This window comes from Marmota marmota, unplaced genomic scaffold, assembly GCF_001458135.2.
Source record: "Marmota marmota marmota unplaced genomic scaffold, marMar, whole genome shotgun sequence".
Lineage (NCBI taxonomy): Eukaryota > Metazoa > Chordata > Mammalia > Rodentia > Sciuridae > Marmota > Marmota marmota.
The window spans coordinates 22,231,354-22,250,519 of NW_026000174.1; the positions used below are offsets into that span (position 1 = coordinate 22,231,354).

Sequence of the window (19,166 nt, forward strand, 5' to 3'; positions counted from 1 at the left end):
TCTGGAAGTCCCCCAACCCCAGGGTAGCCCTCTCCTCACAACTCAGGAAAGCCTGTGACTCAATCTCATTAACAATCAAGGTAGAGAGAGAGCAAGGTCAGATATAAGGAATGACAATATCTCCATCCCAATGACTGTTCCAGAGGGACCTGGAACTCACTGCAGCCTCCTTACTGAGTTTAAATCAGTCTTTTCTGTTGTTGCTACAGGTCAGACCTAGTTAGTACCAAGGGACAAAACAGACGGTTTCCACTAGAATGAACCAAAGCCACTCAAAAGACACTGGAATCTCGATGTAAAAACTGCAAACAGTGCTGGAGTAGTGAGAATTAATTTTTTCTATATAAAAGAATCTTCCTGTAAAAATATCCTGTGGCTTTGTGCTAAATAAAAGAGTGGAGCCTAAACACCTCAGATTCAGCAAAAGTGAGATCAGCTAGATTTGCAAAGTCAAGAAAATTGGCTGTTTCCCTCCTGCTCAAGCTAATAGAATCCAACTGTTGGAGCATGACATCATTCCAGAGCCCCAAACCCTGAGCAGAGAGTACAGACACTCGCCTGCCTCCCAGAAAACAGCCAAAGACCAGAGCCAGGAAAAGAGGAGAGCAATCGGAGCCCGAGCTGCCCTTACCTGAAAGTCCTGGTACTTTCCTGCCCACTCCATTCTCAGCAGAGTCCGGCTCACACCCTTGTGGGTTAGGGAGCTCAGGGCCCCAAATCCACTGCCTTAAACTCCAATACCTGCTGTGAGCTTTCCACAGCTTCTTCCTCTGACCTTTAGTGGCGCTCCTTCCAGCCAAGTGAGCAGAGCGCGGCTAGCCGGCCAGGCGGGTTGTCATGGAGACCCTGTCCTCTGGTCTGGCGGCGCGCACTGCACGGCACGGCACGCTCTCACTCTGCCGCCAGCGAGCACGCTCGCACACGCATTCTCTCTTCTCCCTCTCTCTCTGTCTCTCTCTCTCACACACACACACACACACACACACACACTCAGTTCTGGGAGACTTTCATGAAGCAGCGCTGCCTTCTGATCAGCTCAGCTTTTGCACGCATTCCACTCCTCCTACCTCCCTTCCGGTCAAGCGGGGCTCTTCACTGTTCCTGGGAACTTGTTTGAACAGCTCAGAGAGAAGGGAGAACACAGCCAGTGGACCGGTTTTCCTCTCCTCCAGTGTCACAGTTTTTGTAACTTGGAAGAATCCCCGCCAGCGGGGAGGGAGTTAGCTGGAGCGCTTGGAGGGGAAGCAAGCCCTTCCTGTGGGTTGTGGAGCTTGGGGAGGAGGGACCCTGATGCACTGCCTTGACTTGTTTGTGTACTTGGGATTTTCCCGGTCGCTGGGGCGGAAATGCACTCACATCTCAGGAGCTCGCCTGGACTGGCCTCTCTGCTTACCTTGCTGCCCGTCCAGGTCGTGGAGATGGCTTTAACCAGTACAGGGACCCATGGTACTAGTGCAGGTGCCTAAGCAGTCTCTCATCTTCCTGCAATGGAGAGGAAACACTAGGTCAGGATAAGGAGTCCTGGGCATGTCCAGAGTCACAGCCAGGGCAACAAACATGATACAAACACAGCCTTCTCTCTCTGCCCTGCACAGTACCTGCAGCTGAAGTCTAGGCTACCTGTGGGCTGCTATCCAAAAGCTAGCTCAATGCCTGGGACACAGCAAAACGTCTAAGTTTAGTGGCACATGTGCACACTCCTGGTGTAAAACCCTTTTACATTTATTATTTTGTTTGATCCTCAAAATCTTTTGAAATGCACTGGACAACTAAGTGTATGACCATTTTATAGATGGGAAAACTGAGGTTCAGAGAAATCAGATGTTCAATCCACAGTCCACAGCTAGTTAGGCAAAGAACTAACAGTAGAGACCAGTCAAGCGCCCCAGCCCTAGTCCAGTATACTTTCCATCAAAGTACACTGCCACCAGATCTTGAAAACTAGCTAGTTTTCTGATAACCAGTTATGTGTTCCCAGAAGAGGGGGGAGAATCTTTCCAAGTCCTAGTGAGGTAGGCTTAACTACCAACCTTCTAGCCTAAAGAATTTATGATAGGATCCATGAGATGTAGAACATTCTGATGCACAGACTGGAGGGAAAATATCCTGTCCTATGGCTACACATTACTTCACACTTTTCCAAAATACTCTCATAAATCTCAGTTCATTTGTATTTACTCAACATGATAGGCCTGAAAGTTAGGATTAATACTATTACACTGATTCAACAAATTTTTAATATATCTAAAACAAAAATAAAATTACATGCCCCATGTCACAGAACCAGGAAATAATAGATCTAAAAACAGTACCCATGGGCTGGGGTAGTGGCTCAACAGTAGAGAGCTCGCCTAGCACATGCAAGGCGCTGGGTTGAATCTGCAGCACCATATAAAAATAAATAAATAAATAAATAAATAAATAAAGGTATTGTGTCCAACTACTACTAAAAAAATACTTTCAAAAAAAAAAGTGCCCAAAGCTTTCAGCTATCTAGCATTTGTTAAGCAGAGCAGGGGTCAAAAGACATGGCAGTGCCTGACTCCACCACTAATCAGCCACCTGCTATTGGGCAAGACACCTGACCTCCCAGTTTCCACCTATATGTCCTATCAACTAGGCAACTAACAGGGCAGGGATGGGCATCAAGAAACATGCTGTACCTCAAAGCACCCTCCTTAAGTCATTGATCTCAGCAGCTCCTCATCAAAAACAAGCAAAAACCACTGGTGGTATTCCCTTAGATGAGGACACTGAGGCTCAACGAGGACATTTTCCTATGCTTGTTATGCTTTCCGAAACAATGTTAACGATGGAATGTTAATATCAAAATCCCTTGCAGAATCCTTCTGGGGAATTGAACCCAGGACCTCACATATGCTAGGTAAGTGCTCGTCTCCTGAGCTATATTCAGCCCTCCTTGTGATTTTGATTAATCTCCAGTATACTGCAAAATCCTCAAATCAATATCTGGATTGACTTGAGTTTAAAATGTAAAGAAATTAAGGAAGGAGAATTGCCATAAAATCCAACAGGAAATGACAGGCTGGCACAGATCCAAAATGGCGGGGGGGGGGGGACTATTGCTTTAGTGAGACATTCAGAGTTTCAAAGGAGGTGTACCCAATTAACTCACTATAAATACCCATCTTAGCCTGGTACACTGGCGCATGCCTATGATCCCAGTAATTCAGCAGACTGGGGCAGGAGGACTACAGGTTCAAGATCAGCCTCAGCACTTAGCGAGACCATGTCTCAAAGTAAAAAATAAAAAGGGCTGAGGCTGGGCTGGGGTTGTGGCTCAGTGCTGGCATGCTCACCTAGCACACATGAGGCACTGAGTTCGATCCTCAGCACCACATAAAAAAATGAAATAAAGATTGTGTGTCCACCTACAACTAAAAAATATTTTTTTAAAAAAAGTGCTGAGCAGACACATTCTGACGTTAAGTAAAATAGTAAGTCACGGTAGGTGGTAGTGGTCATGGTTTTCTCTGTTAGTAAGTTGTTGAAGAATGTATGAAGATAGTCATGAATGTACTAAGTGTTCGGATCCTGCTTCAGTTCACATGGCCGTGTCTACATGACGACAGAAGTTTGACAGGGAATCAAGTGGTGTCTGTGTCACTAGCGCTAGTGTGCCCCTCCCCCTTCAGTGTTGGCTCCAAACCTTGCTTTCCTTTCAAGTTAGGGGGCATATCAGCAGCAGTTATCAACCAACCAATGGGATCTACTTAGTGGTGACTGGATTGGCTGTTAAAATGGTGAGAGTTGGTAAGCGTTGCTGCCTGACCACACCGCAGCATGGCCACTTGGGTTCCTGTAGAGATGGCCTCAGTTTCCACCTTAACCCCCCCCCAAGGGTTCTTGAGACCCCTGATTGGAGGTCACTGAGCTCTTGCCCTGTCTGGCTGTGGTGACGATTCTGAAGTGGAGTTGGGGGCCAGGGGTGTCCCTGCTGTTGGGAACATTTGCCTCTAGTAGATCCAGCCTTAATGTTTTCTGACATCCTAGTGAGAGCAGACCCTGCACAAAGCGGATATCAGAGTTAATACTGTGAGGAGACAAAATAATGAGAATAGTTTTACCAAAGATAATGAAATATCGCATAATGTCTGCATATTACCATTGAATTGAGTGCATCTTTAGAAAACTGAATGTAACAAAAACCCACGACATTTTTGGAAATTGTATGCTCTCTAGCAACTTTGTGTGAATTTTTATACAAGCACTGTTTTATGAGTTATATAAAATGTTTTAAAAATAGAAAAAAAATAAAAAATAAAAAATAAAAAAAGTGCTGAGGCTATAGCTCAGAGGTAGACACCCTTGGGTTCAATCCCCAGGGCTGCAAAAATAAAAAATAAAATAACCAATACCCAAGTCCACCTTAGAAACCTCTCATGGGCCCTTGGGTCCCAAGTCTACAAAGGAAGACAAAATGTAAGGACAAGTGTAACATCATTAAATCTTCAAATTGTTCCCTCTTCCCATGCCCAACAAGCATCCCTCTGATCCAGAAAACACACATTGCACTAGCCCAGTCTCCATACTGAAAACCAAAAGGTGATCCTACCCATTTCTACAATAAGATAAAATTCACATTATAAAGTTAGACTAACTATCATTTATTGAGCTCCTACCATATGTCAGGCATTCTTTTAAGTAGGGGTCAGGAGTCAATCCTGAGTACTAAAAATGATAAAAGTAATCCAAACTCAAAAAGTCCTCAAAACCAGACACACAACGCAGGCCATACTCCCCCTAGTGGCATGCTGGATTTATAGAGGTTCCCAAGGGCCTTGTCCTGGAAAGTGACAAAGGGCCCCAAGACAGGGCCCTAGAACTAAAATCCTTGTTTAGGTGCATTATCATCTATGAGCTCCTTGAGCTGGCAGATCCAGAGGCCAGTTGCTTCTCTCTGCTGCTCTGCAAGGCTGAATTCAGAATCCTGCTTGACCCTTCCTGAAGGATAAGAATTTTACAGGCTTATGCTGTCTTCTATCTGTTAAGAGATCCACATGCACACTGGAGCCTCTCCCCACACCCAACCTATTTACCAGTTCCAAATAATTCTACTTCCAAAATATATCTATTATCTGTCCATTTTTCTCCACAACCATTGCTACTCATCTCTCCCCTTATTACTACAAAAACCTTCTAAGGGTCCCAGCTTCCACTCCTACCCTCTCTGAGAATATAGAAAAAAATAAACTCAGTTTCTTTCATTCTCTCACTCCACAATTAACACAAAAGAGTTCTGTGACATCCATGTAGGGGTTTTCTCCCCATACATCAAGCAAGTTATCAGTTTTGCAGTGGATACCCACTAGATGTCCTCTAGTTCAGTTCTGGCACTATCAACTGACAGCATCGGAACCCACAGGTTGAGGGCTCAGTCTCCAAGACTGCCTCCCCCCATTTCATATACCAAATGAAAGCCCCAGTTTGTTTTATCTGTGCTTCTGACCAACCACCTATAAATCTGAAGTTGGATTCAATTAATTTGCTAGAGTGGCTCACAGAAATCCAGGAAACATATGTTTACTGGTTTCTTATAAAAGATATTAAAAAGGATACATATGAACACCAGATGAAGAGATCAATAGGGCAATGTATGGGGATAGGGACACAGAGCTTCCACACTCTGTAGGCTGCCAACCTTCGGAAACTTCCCAGTGTGTGGCTCTTTCAAAGCTCTCCAATCTAGTCTTTTTGTATAGCTTCATTACACAGGCACAATTAATTATATCACTGACTTCTGGTGACCAGTTTATTAACTTTACCCCCTCTCCCTCCCCAGAGGTTGGAGAGGGAGACTAAAAAGTACCAGCCCTCTAATCACATGGTCGGTTCCTCTGACAACCAGCGTCCATCCTGAGGCTATCCAGAAACCCCCAGCTATCAGTCAACTCAATAGCATACAAAAAAAAGACAGTTACCACTTTAGAGAATCCAAGGATTTTAGGAGTCATATGCCAGGAAACAGGAGGAAGATCAAATATATATTTCACAATATCACATTCTCACAAATCCTTTCTCCACAGAGTTATCTGAATCACCTTTTTACACAAATCATGTCACTTCCTGCTTAACACCCTTCAGTGGTTTCCCACTAAGGATAAATCTAAGTTCTTACCAAGACCTACAAGGCCTAGCATGATTCTCCTTTTGCCACCTCTCAGATAACTTCCTGCCCTTCCCCCTCAATACACTAGCCACAAAGAATGTCTTTTAGTTCTCTAAAGGTAACAGATTTTTTTTTTCCAGGTTTTGCATTGCCTGAGACACTCAACAGTCCCACAATTTTTGCCTGAATAACTCTTACTCTCTTTGTCTCAACTTGACTCTCTCATCTTGACTTCCATGATCCTCCAGTCTAAATGAGGTTCCTTGTATTTATCCTTCAAAGTACTCACCATGATTTGTAATCACGCATTTGTGTAATTATTTGCTTAATGTCAGTCTTCCCCCATGAGTTCCTTGGGTGCAGGAACCTGGATTATTTTGCTAATCACCACAGTCTCTACCGTTAGTATAGGGTCCAGCTCACAGTAAACACTCAATAAATTCTGCTGAATGAATGCAAAAATATCATTTCTTCCTGTTCTACCAGAAGGAGAAACTCAGAACAGCTATTTTATGACACTCATTGTAGCTTTTCATAGACTTACAAACTATAATTACATCTCTTTTCCTCATGTGCCTTGCCTGTGGGCTCAACCAAAAATTCCTGTAAAGTCTCCCTGTGGTTTGTTTCCCAGAACTTTCCCTGTAAGGTCACTCTCCTGGGGACACAATCCAGGGTTTTACAGCTTCTCCCACTACTAGAGTGCCCACTCACAGTCCCTCTACCACCACTGTGTTATTGCCAAACCAAGCGGGCTGCAGGAATGACCCAGCTCCCACGATGGCAGGGTTCTCTGGGGTCAGTTCCACTTGGAGACAAAACACTGTTTCTTACCTCTACTGTACATAGAAAAAAATTGTTATAGGCTGGCAAAAATTACATTTTTACTAAAAATAATTCTCATGTTTTATAATTAGAGATGGATATAAAATGAGTTTGAAAAAGGGTTCCATTACTGGGCTGGGGATGTGGCTCAAGCGGTAGCGCGCTCGCCTGGCATGCGTGCGGCCCGGGTTCGAGCCTCAGCACCACATACAAACAAAGATGTTGTGTCCGCCAAAAACTAAAAAAAATAAATAAATATTAAAATTCTCATTCATTCTCTCTCTCTCTCTCTCTCTCTCTCTCTCTTTAAAAAAAAGGGGGGGTTCCATTACTAAAAAACAAAATGCTGAAAACTACTGTATGGGGGGAAAGTAACAAAGGTCTAAACATCAGCAACTATAGTGTGATTAAGTCCAGCCTCTCTTGAACTACATCACCTCCAATATCTAAAATCCTGTTTGGTTTCATTTCCTACCCACACCTCCCCTGCTGCCATCCCCCATTATAGGTACAGCCATGGCACACCACAGCACATTGCCTGGTGCTCCAAAAACTGCCTGTATCTCCCTCCCTCCACTGTTCATACTGTTACCTTCAGCTGGTGCCTCTCCTTCCCCCATTAACAAAATTGAACTCACTTCCAGAAGCAACACAGTTAGCACCTCCTCTGTAAACTATTTCTTGGTCTCGTGGAGGAATCTGTTTGACTCTTCTGCTAGCCCAGATGCCTCTATTATAGTGTGTGTAGCACTTTATCACTGCTACTTGCACACCTGTCCCCCACACACCCGAGCCTCTCCAGATGTGTGTGTGTATTTTAGTATTTCACTTACTATGGCAGTCAACATGCATGAAATGAATGAATCGTTGAAAAGACTCCCCAGGCAGAAACAGCTGTTCTCTCCATAGGACAAGGGAATTTTAGTGGATGGGCTTACATTGTAAAAAGAGAATATGTACATATACACATATATGTTATCATACACATAATACATCTATTCTATGTGTATGATTGATTAATCAGAGTCCAGGTTAGATCACTTGAATTTATAGTATTTTCTTGTCTTTTTAAAAACAACTAAAATTTTGAATCTAAAAACACGGGAACAGAGTAAATCTTTTAAAGTCACTCCTTACTTTGGGATAAAAAGAACTGTGGTTTTAATATTGCTAGTTGGAGCCTAAAAGATCTGAATGGTCTAACTTTTGGTTTTGTTTGTTATGAGAAATTGAACCCACAGATGTTTTACCACTGAGCCACATCCCCAATTCTTTTTATTTTTTATTTTGAGACAGGGTCTCACTAAGTTGCCTTGAACTTATGATCCTCCTGCCTCAGCCTCTGGAGTCACTGAGATTACAGATATGTGCCAACACACCCAGCTTAAATTATCTAATTTCAGATGCTCTGGAGATCCCAGAACCCAAGGCCTACCAAATTTGGTCCAGCAGCATCTCCATTGAGGACCAGATTGTTCTACCCAATTTCACAGGGAACCAGACAGGTGTCCCCACCACCACCACCAATTCTACCTTAGACTCTGGTAACCACTTACAGAAAAGCCCTTAAGGACTTCACATTTTCCATTTTTCTACCTGTGAGTGGCAATGTGCTAAGGAGAACAAAATTTTAAATCTAGTCGGCAGACTAGAGCCCAGTTCTAGCTTACAGCCTTCTGATGTGGTGAGAGTCTGAACAATTCCCTATCTCCCTGAGGGCCTCTGCTTTTCCCTTCACAAATCAGAGGATTGTACTCTCTTTCAAGGGTTCTTCTAGCTTCAATGTTCTATTGCAGTCACCAGTCCTACTGCCTTCTGAGTAAGTTCAAGCAGCAGAAAGACTTCTCACTTTCAGGGAGTATAGAGTCTATATCTAACCCTTTTAGCAAAGCCCCTGGTGTGGGGGCTCTGGAGTCATCTGCCTGGAATAAGAGAGAAGACCATCACCAATAAAAGGCAATCTTTCCTGAAGGAAAAGGTAGGAGAGTCAGGCTGCCTGCCTACATAAGGCTGCAGAGAAATTAAAGGCACCAAACACAGAATGGGGAAACAAGGAAATGGCCTGGGATATGTGTGGAAGAGGACTGAGGCTCTATGGGATTCTCTCCAGTTATCAGTCTCAAAGTCACCTGGCAGTATCTAACTAAGTTCTCTTAAAAGACAATCTGTCTACTGCAAAGCAAGCAATGTCTACTAGAGCGTTGAGATCAACAAAATAAATGACTCCCTCCAAGTAACAATTCCAGTCCCCTTTGCCCAGAAGGAGTTGTATCTGGTAGAACACCAGTGTGCTGGCCAATGCTACATATAACTTGCTGTATAGCCTTCCTAGGAAAATAGAAAAATATCCATTATGCCTGGCATTTTATGATAGGAAATTTTCGCAGGTCCTTAGTCCTGCCCTAAACCTCCTGCCAGGCACCTACCCCCACTTCACCCCACCCTCAGGCCCAGAACTACTGAAGTATAGAATTCAACCTAGATTGCCCCATGGCCAATGGTGAAGCAATTAGGAAAGCTGAGCCTACTCTCCTCAAGTCTGCAAGTCTGCCAGTCTTCTAGCCCCAGTCAACTCTACTAAGTTCACAACCCTCAATATGAAGCTCATGGTTCAGATCCCCAGGACACAGGTGCTCAGAGGCTTGATCCAGTCTCTTGGAATATCTATCACAAGGCTTACAGATGATGTTCGTAATTTCCTGAGAGCTCTCATATCCACAAGCTCCTTACCAATGTCCCTTAATAAGTCACAGCAATTTGGGGGATTGTACCCAGGGACACCCCACTACCACACTATACCCTTAACCTTTTTATTTTTTATTTTGATACAGGATCTCACTAAGTTGGTCTCAGCCTCACTGAGTTGCCGAGGCTGGCCTCAAACTTGCGATCATCCTGACTCAACCTTCCAAGTTGCCAGGTTTACAAGCATGAACCATATACCCAGCCAATTCCAGCATTCTAACACTGTACACATAAACAGTCTTTGAAGCCCAACAAGATTAGACCACAAAGGCAATATCCCAGACCCCCTACTGACAGCACCATTTTGTTCTTTTAAAATGGGCTTTACAAGCTGACCTGGTCTAGAACTGTGAGCTCAACCAAAATCCTAACCTGTTGTGACTGAGCTTCAGGGAGAAGCAGGGTATAAAGTGAAGGCAAGGGAAGAGGTAGGAGGAAAAGAGGACTCAGACTGCTTTCCCATGATCTAATCAAGAAATGCCTTGAGCCCAGAAAGAAGTACCACTAGGCATAAGACCTGGGCAATGTTGTAAAGTGTCACCTCCTCTGTGCAATTTCCCTGAATTTCCTGGCTACACTGGATTCTTATCCCCACCCCAGTGTTCCTGGAACCAGCAGTTTGCCACTCCAGTGTCAACTGCACCCTGCTGCCTCGTGACTTAATACACCAAGGTTTTCCTGACAGCCTGAAGTATTCTACAGAGCAAGAAACTTGTCTTAACTCTGAGTTCTAGTTTAAAAAGTGGATCCTCTTTCCAGAGACCTGCCTCCTTGGTCTCAAACTGAGGAAAACATTCTAATTGGGGTTTGGGAGAAGATTTAAAATTGTCATGCAGTTGCAGAATAGTGTCTACAAAAAGTGACAAGGACTTGGAGAAGCACTGATCACTGGAAATTATATAATACATACTTTTTTTTTCTTTTGGTGGCAGTAGATCTTATTATGATAGTACTTTTCATTGATAATTTAGATAAGACATGCTTTATCAAATATGCATGTGACAAATTAATTAGGAGGGACAATTAATATAGTAGGGATAATCAAGCAAAAGGCTTCCACAAACTGGAAACATAAATTAAATATAACAAGATGAATCCTTTGAAAGAGAAACTAAGAAAACTATCTCATTTACAATAGCCTCAAAAAAAAAAAATACTTGAGAATCAACAAAAGAGGTGAAAGACCTCTATAATAAAAACTACAGAACACTAAAGAAAGAAATTAAAGAAGACCTTAGAAGATGGAAAGATCTCCCTTGTTCTTAGATAGGCAGAATTAATATTGTCAAAATGACCATACCAAAAGCACTATAAGATTTAATGCAATTCTAATCAAAATCCAAATGACATTCCTCATAGAAATAGAAAAAGCAATCATGAAATTCATCTGGAAAAATAAGAGACACAGAATAGCCAAAGCAATCCTTAGCAACTGCACTGAAAAGCATCCCAATACCAGACCTTAAACTTTACTACAGAGCAATAGTAACAAAAATGGCACAGTATTGGCACCAAAATAGACCTGTAGACCAATGGTACTGAATAGAGCACACAGAGACAAACCCACATAAATACAGTTATTTCATACTAACAAAGGTGCCAAAAAAGATAGCCTCTTTTCTACAATATATGTTTTTGGTGCTGGGAAAACTGGAAATCCATATGTAACAAAATGAAATTAAACCCCTATCTCTCATCATGTACAAAATTCAACTCAAAGTGGATCAAGGACCTAGGAATTAGACTAGATACTCTGTACCTAATAGAAGAAAAAGTAGGCCCAAATCTTCATCATGTCGGATTAGGCCCCTAATTCCTTAACAAGACTCCTAAAGCACAAGAAATAAAGTCAAGAATCAATAAATGGGATAGTTTCAAACTGAAAAGCTTCTTCTCAGCAAAAGAAACAATCAGTGAGGTGAATAGAGAGCCTACAGAATGGGAGCAAATTTTTACTACACGCACTTCAGATAGAGCACTAATCTCCAGGATGTATAAAGAACTCAAAAAAAAAAAAAAAAAAAAAACTTAATACTAAGAAAACAAATAACCCAATCAATAAATGGGCTAAGGAACTGAATAAACATTTCTCGAAGAAGATATACAATCAATCAACAAATATATGAAAAATGTTCAACATCTCTAGCAATTAGAGAAATGCAAATCAAAACTACTCTAAGATATCATCTCACTCAAGTCAGAATGGCAGTTATTAGGAATATAAGCAACAGTACGTGTTAGCAAGGATGTGGGAGAAAAGGCACACTCTTACACTGCCAGTGGGACTGCAAATTGGTGAGCCAATCTGGAAAGCAATATGGAGATTCCTTAGAAAACTTGGAATGGAACCACCATTTGACCCAGCTATCCCACTCCTCAGTTTATACCCAAAGGACTTAAAAACAGCATACTCAGTGACGCAGCCACATCAATGTTTATAGCAGCACAATTCACAATACTAAATTGTGGAACCAACAATTTAGAGATCCTTCAATAGATGAATGGATAAAGAAACTGTGGTATATATACACATTAGAAAACTCAGCCTTAAAAGAGAATAAAATCACGGCATTTGCAGGTAAATGGATGGAATTGGAGAATATCATGCTAAGTAAAGTAAGCCAATCCCAAAAAAACAAAGGCCAGATGTTTTCTCTGATAAGTGGATGCTGATCCATAATGAGGGTGGGGGGAGCATCGGAGGAATGAAGGAACTTTTGGATACACAAAGGGGAGGGAGGAGAAGTGGAAGTAGGAAAGATGGTGGAACGAGATGGACATCATTACCCTAGGTATATGTATGAAGACACGAATGCTGTGACTCTACTTTGTGTACAACCAGAGAAATAAAAAGTTGTGCTCCATTTGTGTACTATGAACTGAAATGCATTCTGCTGTCATGTGTAACAAATTATAACAAATAAATTAATTAATTTAAAAATCATTTATGTATTTACTGTGGTGCTACAGATCAAACCCAGGGTTCTCAGCATGCTAAGCACTGTTCTACCAGTGAGTTGCAATCCTAGCCCACATGATAAAATTTTTCTTTTATTTTATTTTGGTGGTGCCAGGGATCAAACCCAGAGCCACATTCATGCTAGGCAAGCACTCTACCACAGAGCCACATCCCTGACCCGCAAGGTGAATTTTTTTTTTTAAAGAGAGAGACAAAGAGAAAATTTTTTAATATTTATTTTTTAGTTTTCGGTGGACACAACATCTTTATTTCATTTTTATGTGGTGCTGAGGATCAAACCCAGCGTCCCGTGCATGCCAGGTGAGCGCGCTACTGCTTAAGCCACATCCCCAGGCCCTCAAGGTGAATTTTTTAATGGGCAAATAATAATTGTGTGCTTAAGATTAGGGGAAAAACTGTATGACAACAGAACAAAGATGGTATAAGTGAAAAAGACCTGAGGAAATGTTCAATATGAGTCAACTAGGGAGTCAATGTGATATTGAATTTAAATGGCTGAAATACAGAGCCCAGATAAAATGAGGTCCATGTTCTAGTTAGAACAAAATGTTTCTAGGAGACTCACACTAAACTTACAGATCCAGGGGTAAATGGAGTCTTGAATAACATTTCAGGCAAGTAGACTAAAAGAAAAAAAGTGGAAATCGAAGAGCGTGGAGCCCCTTAAACTGAGCAATAACATAGCATGTCTAATTCTTAAGGCCGTTAAGTCTTCCTGCAGAACAGAAAGGTAAAAAACCACCACTTTTGTCCCTGTGTAGTCATCTCTGGGGAAACTTGTGACTAAGCAACATGAAGGACACCCACAGAGGCCAGGCACAATGGCACATACCTGTTAATCCCAGCAGGTAAATTGCAGGTTCAAGGCCAGCCAAGTGAGATCCTATCTCAAAAAATAAAAATGGGTAAAAGGATCTTGGGGATGTAGCTCAGTGGTAGAGCAATTTGCCTAGCATATGTGAGGCCATGAGTTCAATCCCCAATGTGGAAAAAAAAAAAAATGCTCACAGAAAAAAGGGACAGCTGAGCTCTATCCCTCCTGCTAACATCAAAACCTCCCAACTGGGACTCTGACCTTTAAAGTTTTAGCACAAACACTAAGCAGCTCAGGAATCCAAACAATTTGTACCCACCATTTCCCCCAACTACAGTTTACTATGATCAGAATTACCAAGTTTTATTTTTAACTGTCAAAGTAGAATAAGTTTGAAGGGATCTTTAGGTAAACTTCTATACTAAGCTGTCACCCAACAGCCGTTTATGAGCAGGGATGTGAATTTGAATGCTGTGTCTGAAACATTAGATGGTAGGAATGCAGCCCTCCAGCTTCTTCAGGCATTGCTGGGATGTGAACAAACCAGCCTATAACAGGAAACAATGGCTCTTCTACTGATTTAGGAAGAGAAAAATGCAGTAGTCCCTCAAAAGCCAGCTCTATCCTAGACATGAAAGATGGCTCAGGTTTACAGTAAATATTATATATGTAATTTTTCTTTCTTTTTTGAGGTGCTAGAATCGAACCCAAGGCCTCTCACATGATAGGCAAGCACTCCACTGCTGAGTTATTTCCCCATCCTGAGTGTTACACTAAATGAATTTCAAAATCCTATGGAAAATGCCATTAAAAAAAAAATCCCACTTTCCCCCAAGGTTAGAAGCATAAAAGTTTCTAATCTATGCAATGATTAGCTCCTTTTTTAACAATGCAGGAACTGGGTATAGATCTAGTTTGCCCTTTGTGTAAAAAGAGGTGCTTATAAATGCTTGTTCACTTAAGAGATCAACACAGAGAAATTTAAACAATAGAGGAAAAACCTGAGACTCCAAGATGCAAGGAAGGGAAAATGGGTGAGATGATGAGAGGAAAGCCAGAGGAGTGTAGAGGAAGAAGAGAGAGTAATTTAAGATCCTGAAGGATAGAAACAGAAGGAAGCTTGTTTGGAAGTCTGAGAATAGCAAATTTGGGAGGATTCCTGAGCATTAATTACTCCCAGGGACATCAAAGAACATAGTTCAGAACCACTTAGTGTTTTGAAGAAAAGAAATAATTCAGAAAATCCTTTATTCCCTCAACATATGGGGTTCCTAGAAAAGAACACAGGGTCAAGGACTATTGTCCCCAGCACAGCAAAGTGGCAAAAGACTTCCCTCACCCAAGGCTGTGGGACTCCACAGGCAGACAGAGTGACACTGGCTTGCCTCAACCAGAGCAGAGGAGGAAATCAACCCAAAGTGTTGAAAGACTAGCCACTCATCAACAATGCAAATAACATCCCCCATCAGTAATGCATGACACACCTCTTCTAAGGAACAGGCCACAGGAGCTGAGAAGGGGAAACATTCTCCGGGAAAATTCAGCAAAGTAAGGCTTGACTCTGTATACTAACAAGAATCAATTACCAGGTTACTACTGCTTGAATGAAATCATCTGTTCCCTTTCAGATTCTGGGGTTCTCCAAACACAGCTGAAGTACAGCCACTGGCAACACAGAAGGTCAGAGACCAAGGGAGAAATGCAAGTGTTGTCAGAAGCAAAGATGGAGACTTGTGGTTGGAATTTGGAGGTTAAAAGGGGGTTCTGTTTTGTTGTCATTTTAATAAACAAGACTATCTCATCATGTTTCCAAGTAGTGAACCACCTATTTTTCAAACCTATTTCTGTTTTACCCAGGATGGCTGAGAAGAGAGACAGCTCAACTACTCCTGACCTCACCTGCTGCTCTGAGAGGCAGGAGAGAATAGATCTTTAAGATAACAACTCACAAGCCAACAAATTTCCTCTACCACCCAGGTAGTCCATTTCCCCCTTAAGTCCCAAATACACCAGACTAAGAGTGAAGAAGGGGAGACTTGATGGGTTACAGCAATGTTATTTGGAGGAGATAAAGAGGGAAAGTGAGAAACGGGTCCCCAATGGCTATGTACTTGGGATAGATATCAAGGACAAGGTCATTCAGACTAAACTAAGGGCACTATGAATGTATCCTCTTAAGAAGCTTTAAGAAGGGAACTGCTCCTACCATCATAGCTGGGCCAGAAACTAAAGCAAGGAAAAGGCCAGACACTGACAACTAGGAGAAGCACACAGAACCTCATTTGAGCCCAATGGCTTTTACCTCCTCACCTAGAAGTATACAGAAACAGCCACATACCTTCAACAACACAATTCAGCAGTTATAGCTGCACATTAGACATCTAGGAGCCCAGATCCCAGGCAAAGCACAGACGTATTCCTCAGGACATGGCACTTCTCTCGTTTGTCTTCAAGGGATCCAGTGCAGCTGCCTCTGTGAGGTAGCTGAGGGTCAGAACACAGAGAGGCACCCTCCTCAAAATGCTTTCAAGAACACCGAAGGTGTCTATTTTTCCTTCTTCACCCACAACCCTTCTTCCTCTCTTGCTGTATGGCACCATGGCATGGAAATAAAGGAGGAGGCTCAAGAGCTCTTTTAATAGACAACAAGAACTTGGAGGGTACCTGGCTATAGAGGTGAGGAAGATTCCAAAACAACTCCGAGATTCTGCTTGGACCACTGTGTGCTAGTCACAGACAAAACAATATTCCAAAGTGCTCTGCAATAGTCGTGTCTGCATTTAACCAAGAGGGGAAGTTGCTGCATCACAGGAAGTTATTTAGACAGACAAGAGTGGAGGACATCAGTATGGAAAAACATTGTGGGAGAAAAAAATGAAGGAAGGAGACAGGGGAAGGGAGGAAAGGGAGGGAAGAAGTGAAGTGGGGAGGGGAGGGACTGAGGGAGGGAGGGAAGGAGAAAGAGAAGGAGAGAATGCACATTTATATTTTAAGGGGAGGTGGGTAGAGGAAGCAGATAGAAAAGCCAAGCCTTAACTGCATATATTGGATCCTTGGCTGCTGATTATCACTGGCCATACCTACAGCAGTAAGCTATGTCCACCTCTGCAGTTAGTTTCTATGGTCAGCACATAGTGAAAACCATATGGAATCAAATTACTCTTGAAATTTCCTTAGAATGGCACCAATGGGTCCAGCCACTGTTTCTCAGGAAACTCAACTCAATATTTTTCATATACATGAATTTTGTGCACTTAAGAATCTCAGAACGAGAATTGTGGGCTGTGTCTCAGTGGTACAGTGCTCGCCTGGCACCTGTAAGGCACTGGGTTCAATCTTCAGCACCACATAAAAATAAAATAAAGGTATTGTCACGAATGGTGTGAAAATACTTTGTGTACAGTGATTTGAAAAACTGTGCTCTATATGTATAATATGAAATGAAATACATTCTGCCATCAAGTATAATAAATTAAAATAAATAAATAATTTTTAAAAACAAAGGTAGGGCTGGGGATGTGGCTCAAGTGGTAGCGCGCTCGCCTGGCATGCGTGCGGTGCTGGGTTCGATCCTCAGCACCACATACAAACAAAAATGTTGTGTCCACTGAAAAACTAAAAACTAAATATTAAAAAATTCTCTCTCTCTCTCTCTCTCTCTCTCTCTCTCAAAAACAAAATTAAAAAATAAAACAAAGTTATTGTGTCCACTTACAACTAAAAAAAAATACATATTAGGAAAAAAAAAAATCTCAGAACAAGAAGAACCCAAGGATTCCATCTTCCTGATCTGGGTTCTCAAAACAGATCTTAGGAGCAGAATCACTGATGGGCTCTGAACGCTTCTGAGTAAGTTTTGTTTGGCTTGGAGAGACAAGGAGTCAGTGTCAATTGGATGGATTTTCTTCTGACCCCACACTCTTTCCTCCAGGCTATTCGTGTCTTAAAACTTCCCTAATAGAGGGAAGGTCTACAGTGAAGTTTTTGCTCTACTACTAAAGTTAAGAATAGTCCCTTACCCTTTCTTGGCTCCAATCTCCCCACCTATAGAATGAAGCTAGATTGCATAAGCTCTAAGAGTCCAGACAACTGTGAGATACTGAATGAAAGCTTTGAAAAGTGTAAACCACTTCTCAAACACATATCACTATTGGAACTCTCACAGGTCAGAAATTAATATCCTGGGGCTGGGGATGTGGCTCAAGCGGTAGCGCGCTCGCCTGGCACGTGTGCGGCCCGGGTTCGATCCTCAGCACCACATACAAACAAAGATGTTGTGTCCGCCGAAAACTAAAAAATAAATATTAAGGTTTTCTCTCTCTCTCTCTAAAAAAAAAAAAAAAGGAAAGAAATTAATATCCTGTGTTTAGGTCCTGCCTATTCCACTTTGAAATATTCTCCAGGATTCACATCCTTCCTCTGTATTCCTATTGCCAACCTCCCATCCCCTTAAGCAGGTTCTCCTACTACCAGTTTTAATCCTCTCTGAAATCACCCTGCTTCTACAAGAGAGATTTCCACAAAATTCCACTTCCACTGCATCACTTCTCATCTCCTAAGCACCAAAGCAGAACTTATAGAGTTCAAACTTCTGGCTTTGCTCTGCCAGACCAACAACTTCAAGACCGTTTATCACAAGTGACCTGGAGTGCCAAATTCTATTTACTTGCTGTCCTCAGAACATATCCCACCCCTCCTTTGCCTATAAAGTTGATTAAACTCACAGAGACCAGAAAAAATCCTGCCTATTCCAAGGAAATATTCCTGGGATTTTAATACATAGTTTTCTCATTTCTGAACTATAATTGTGGTTAGAAACCAACATAAGATCTTCGATATTCTCTAATTGTCTAATTTATATTCCCAATAGAGTATAAATTTCCTCAGATCAGAAAACATATTTGTATCACAATGCTGGTTAAGCTGAAAATTTCAGTTTCAAGTGCTTGTTGACTGTCTGATGGCTAGAGAAAGCAAGATCTTGATTTTCTCTCCAGCCTTTGACAATTCTGGGAGTGCAAGAGGGAAGAGGGAAGGGGTGGAATCAATACCCTCCCAACCCCAAAGTACTTTCTCATCCTTTCCTCACTGATTTCACCCACTCTAGTTAGAGTGGAAATGGACCCCTTCGCAGGCTCATATCAACCTCTACAGATGAGTTTGAGCTTGCTTGCAGCAGCGAGCAGACTTTAGTGCCACTTTTTTTTTTTTTTTTTTTTTTTTTTTTTGCAATGCAAGAGAACAAACACAAGGCTTTGTTCATGCATGCTAGGCAAGTGCTCTACAACTGAGCTACATCTCAGCACTTTAGCTCCATTCTTAAGTTCTAATCAGCCTGTGTGATGGCAATGGCTGCTTACAATGCCTGATGGTGATGGGAAGAGGGAGACTGAGAGGAAGAAGAGCCAAGACTAGTAGTAATTTTAAGATCTAGGCCCTTGAGGTAGTTTGCTTCAAATTAAGCCCCATCTGTTCCTGAGCCCTAAAGAGGCAGGGCACGTGTGAGAAGAGCTATATATCCTGCCAGGGAACAGACACCTCCACAGGTCAAGCCAGCAAGGACTAGAAGCCGCAAAGAAACTTCTCAACATTGAGGCAGCCGACAAATTTGGAGGTGGGACTCTGGCTGGCCAGTCCACTCAGACCCAGTGCCTCCACCCCATAATGCCCTA

The 19,166-nt window shown here is 42.2% G+C and overlaps 1 protein-coding gene across 15 annotated transcripts in view; it reads right to left on the reverse strand.

Annotated features, from left to right (window-relative positions):
* The window catches only part of Dennd2b (DENN domain containing 2B), a 152,314-nt gene that overhangs the window by 97,906 nt on the left and 35,242 nt on the right, over window positions 1-19,166 (reverse strand). For 9 of the 15 annotated variants that reach the window (XM_048788296.1, XM_048788292.1, XM_048788291.1 and 6 more), the window contains exon 2: window positions 1,394-1,482. The gene's annotated coding sequence lies outside the window, so the exon portion shown is untranslated. Of the gene's footprint in view, window positions 1-631; window positions 1,041-1,067; window positions 1,369-1,393; window positions 1,488-15,832; window positions 15,973-19,166 lie in introns of those variants that run through there. The other 6 variants (XM_048788293.1, XM_048788298.1, XM_048788302.1 and 3 more) reach the window with 4 other exon arrangements.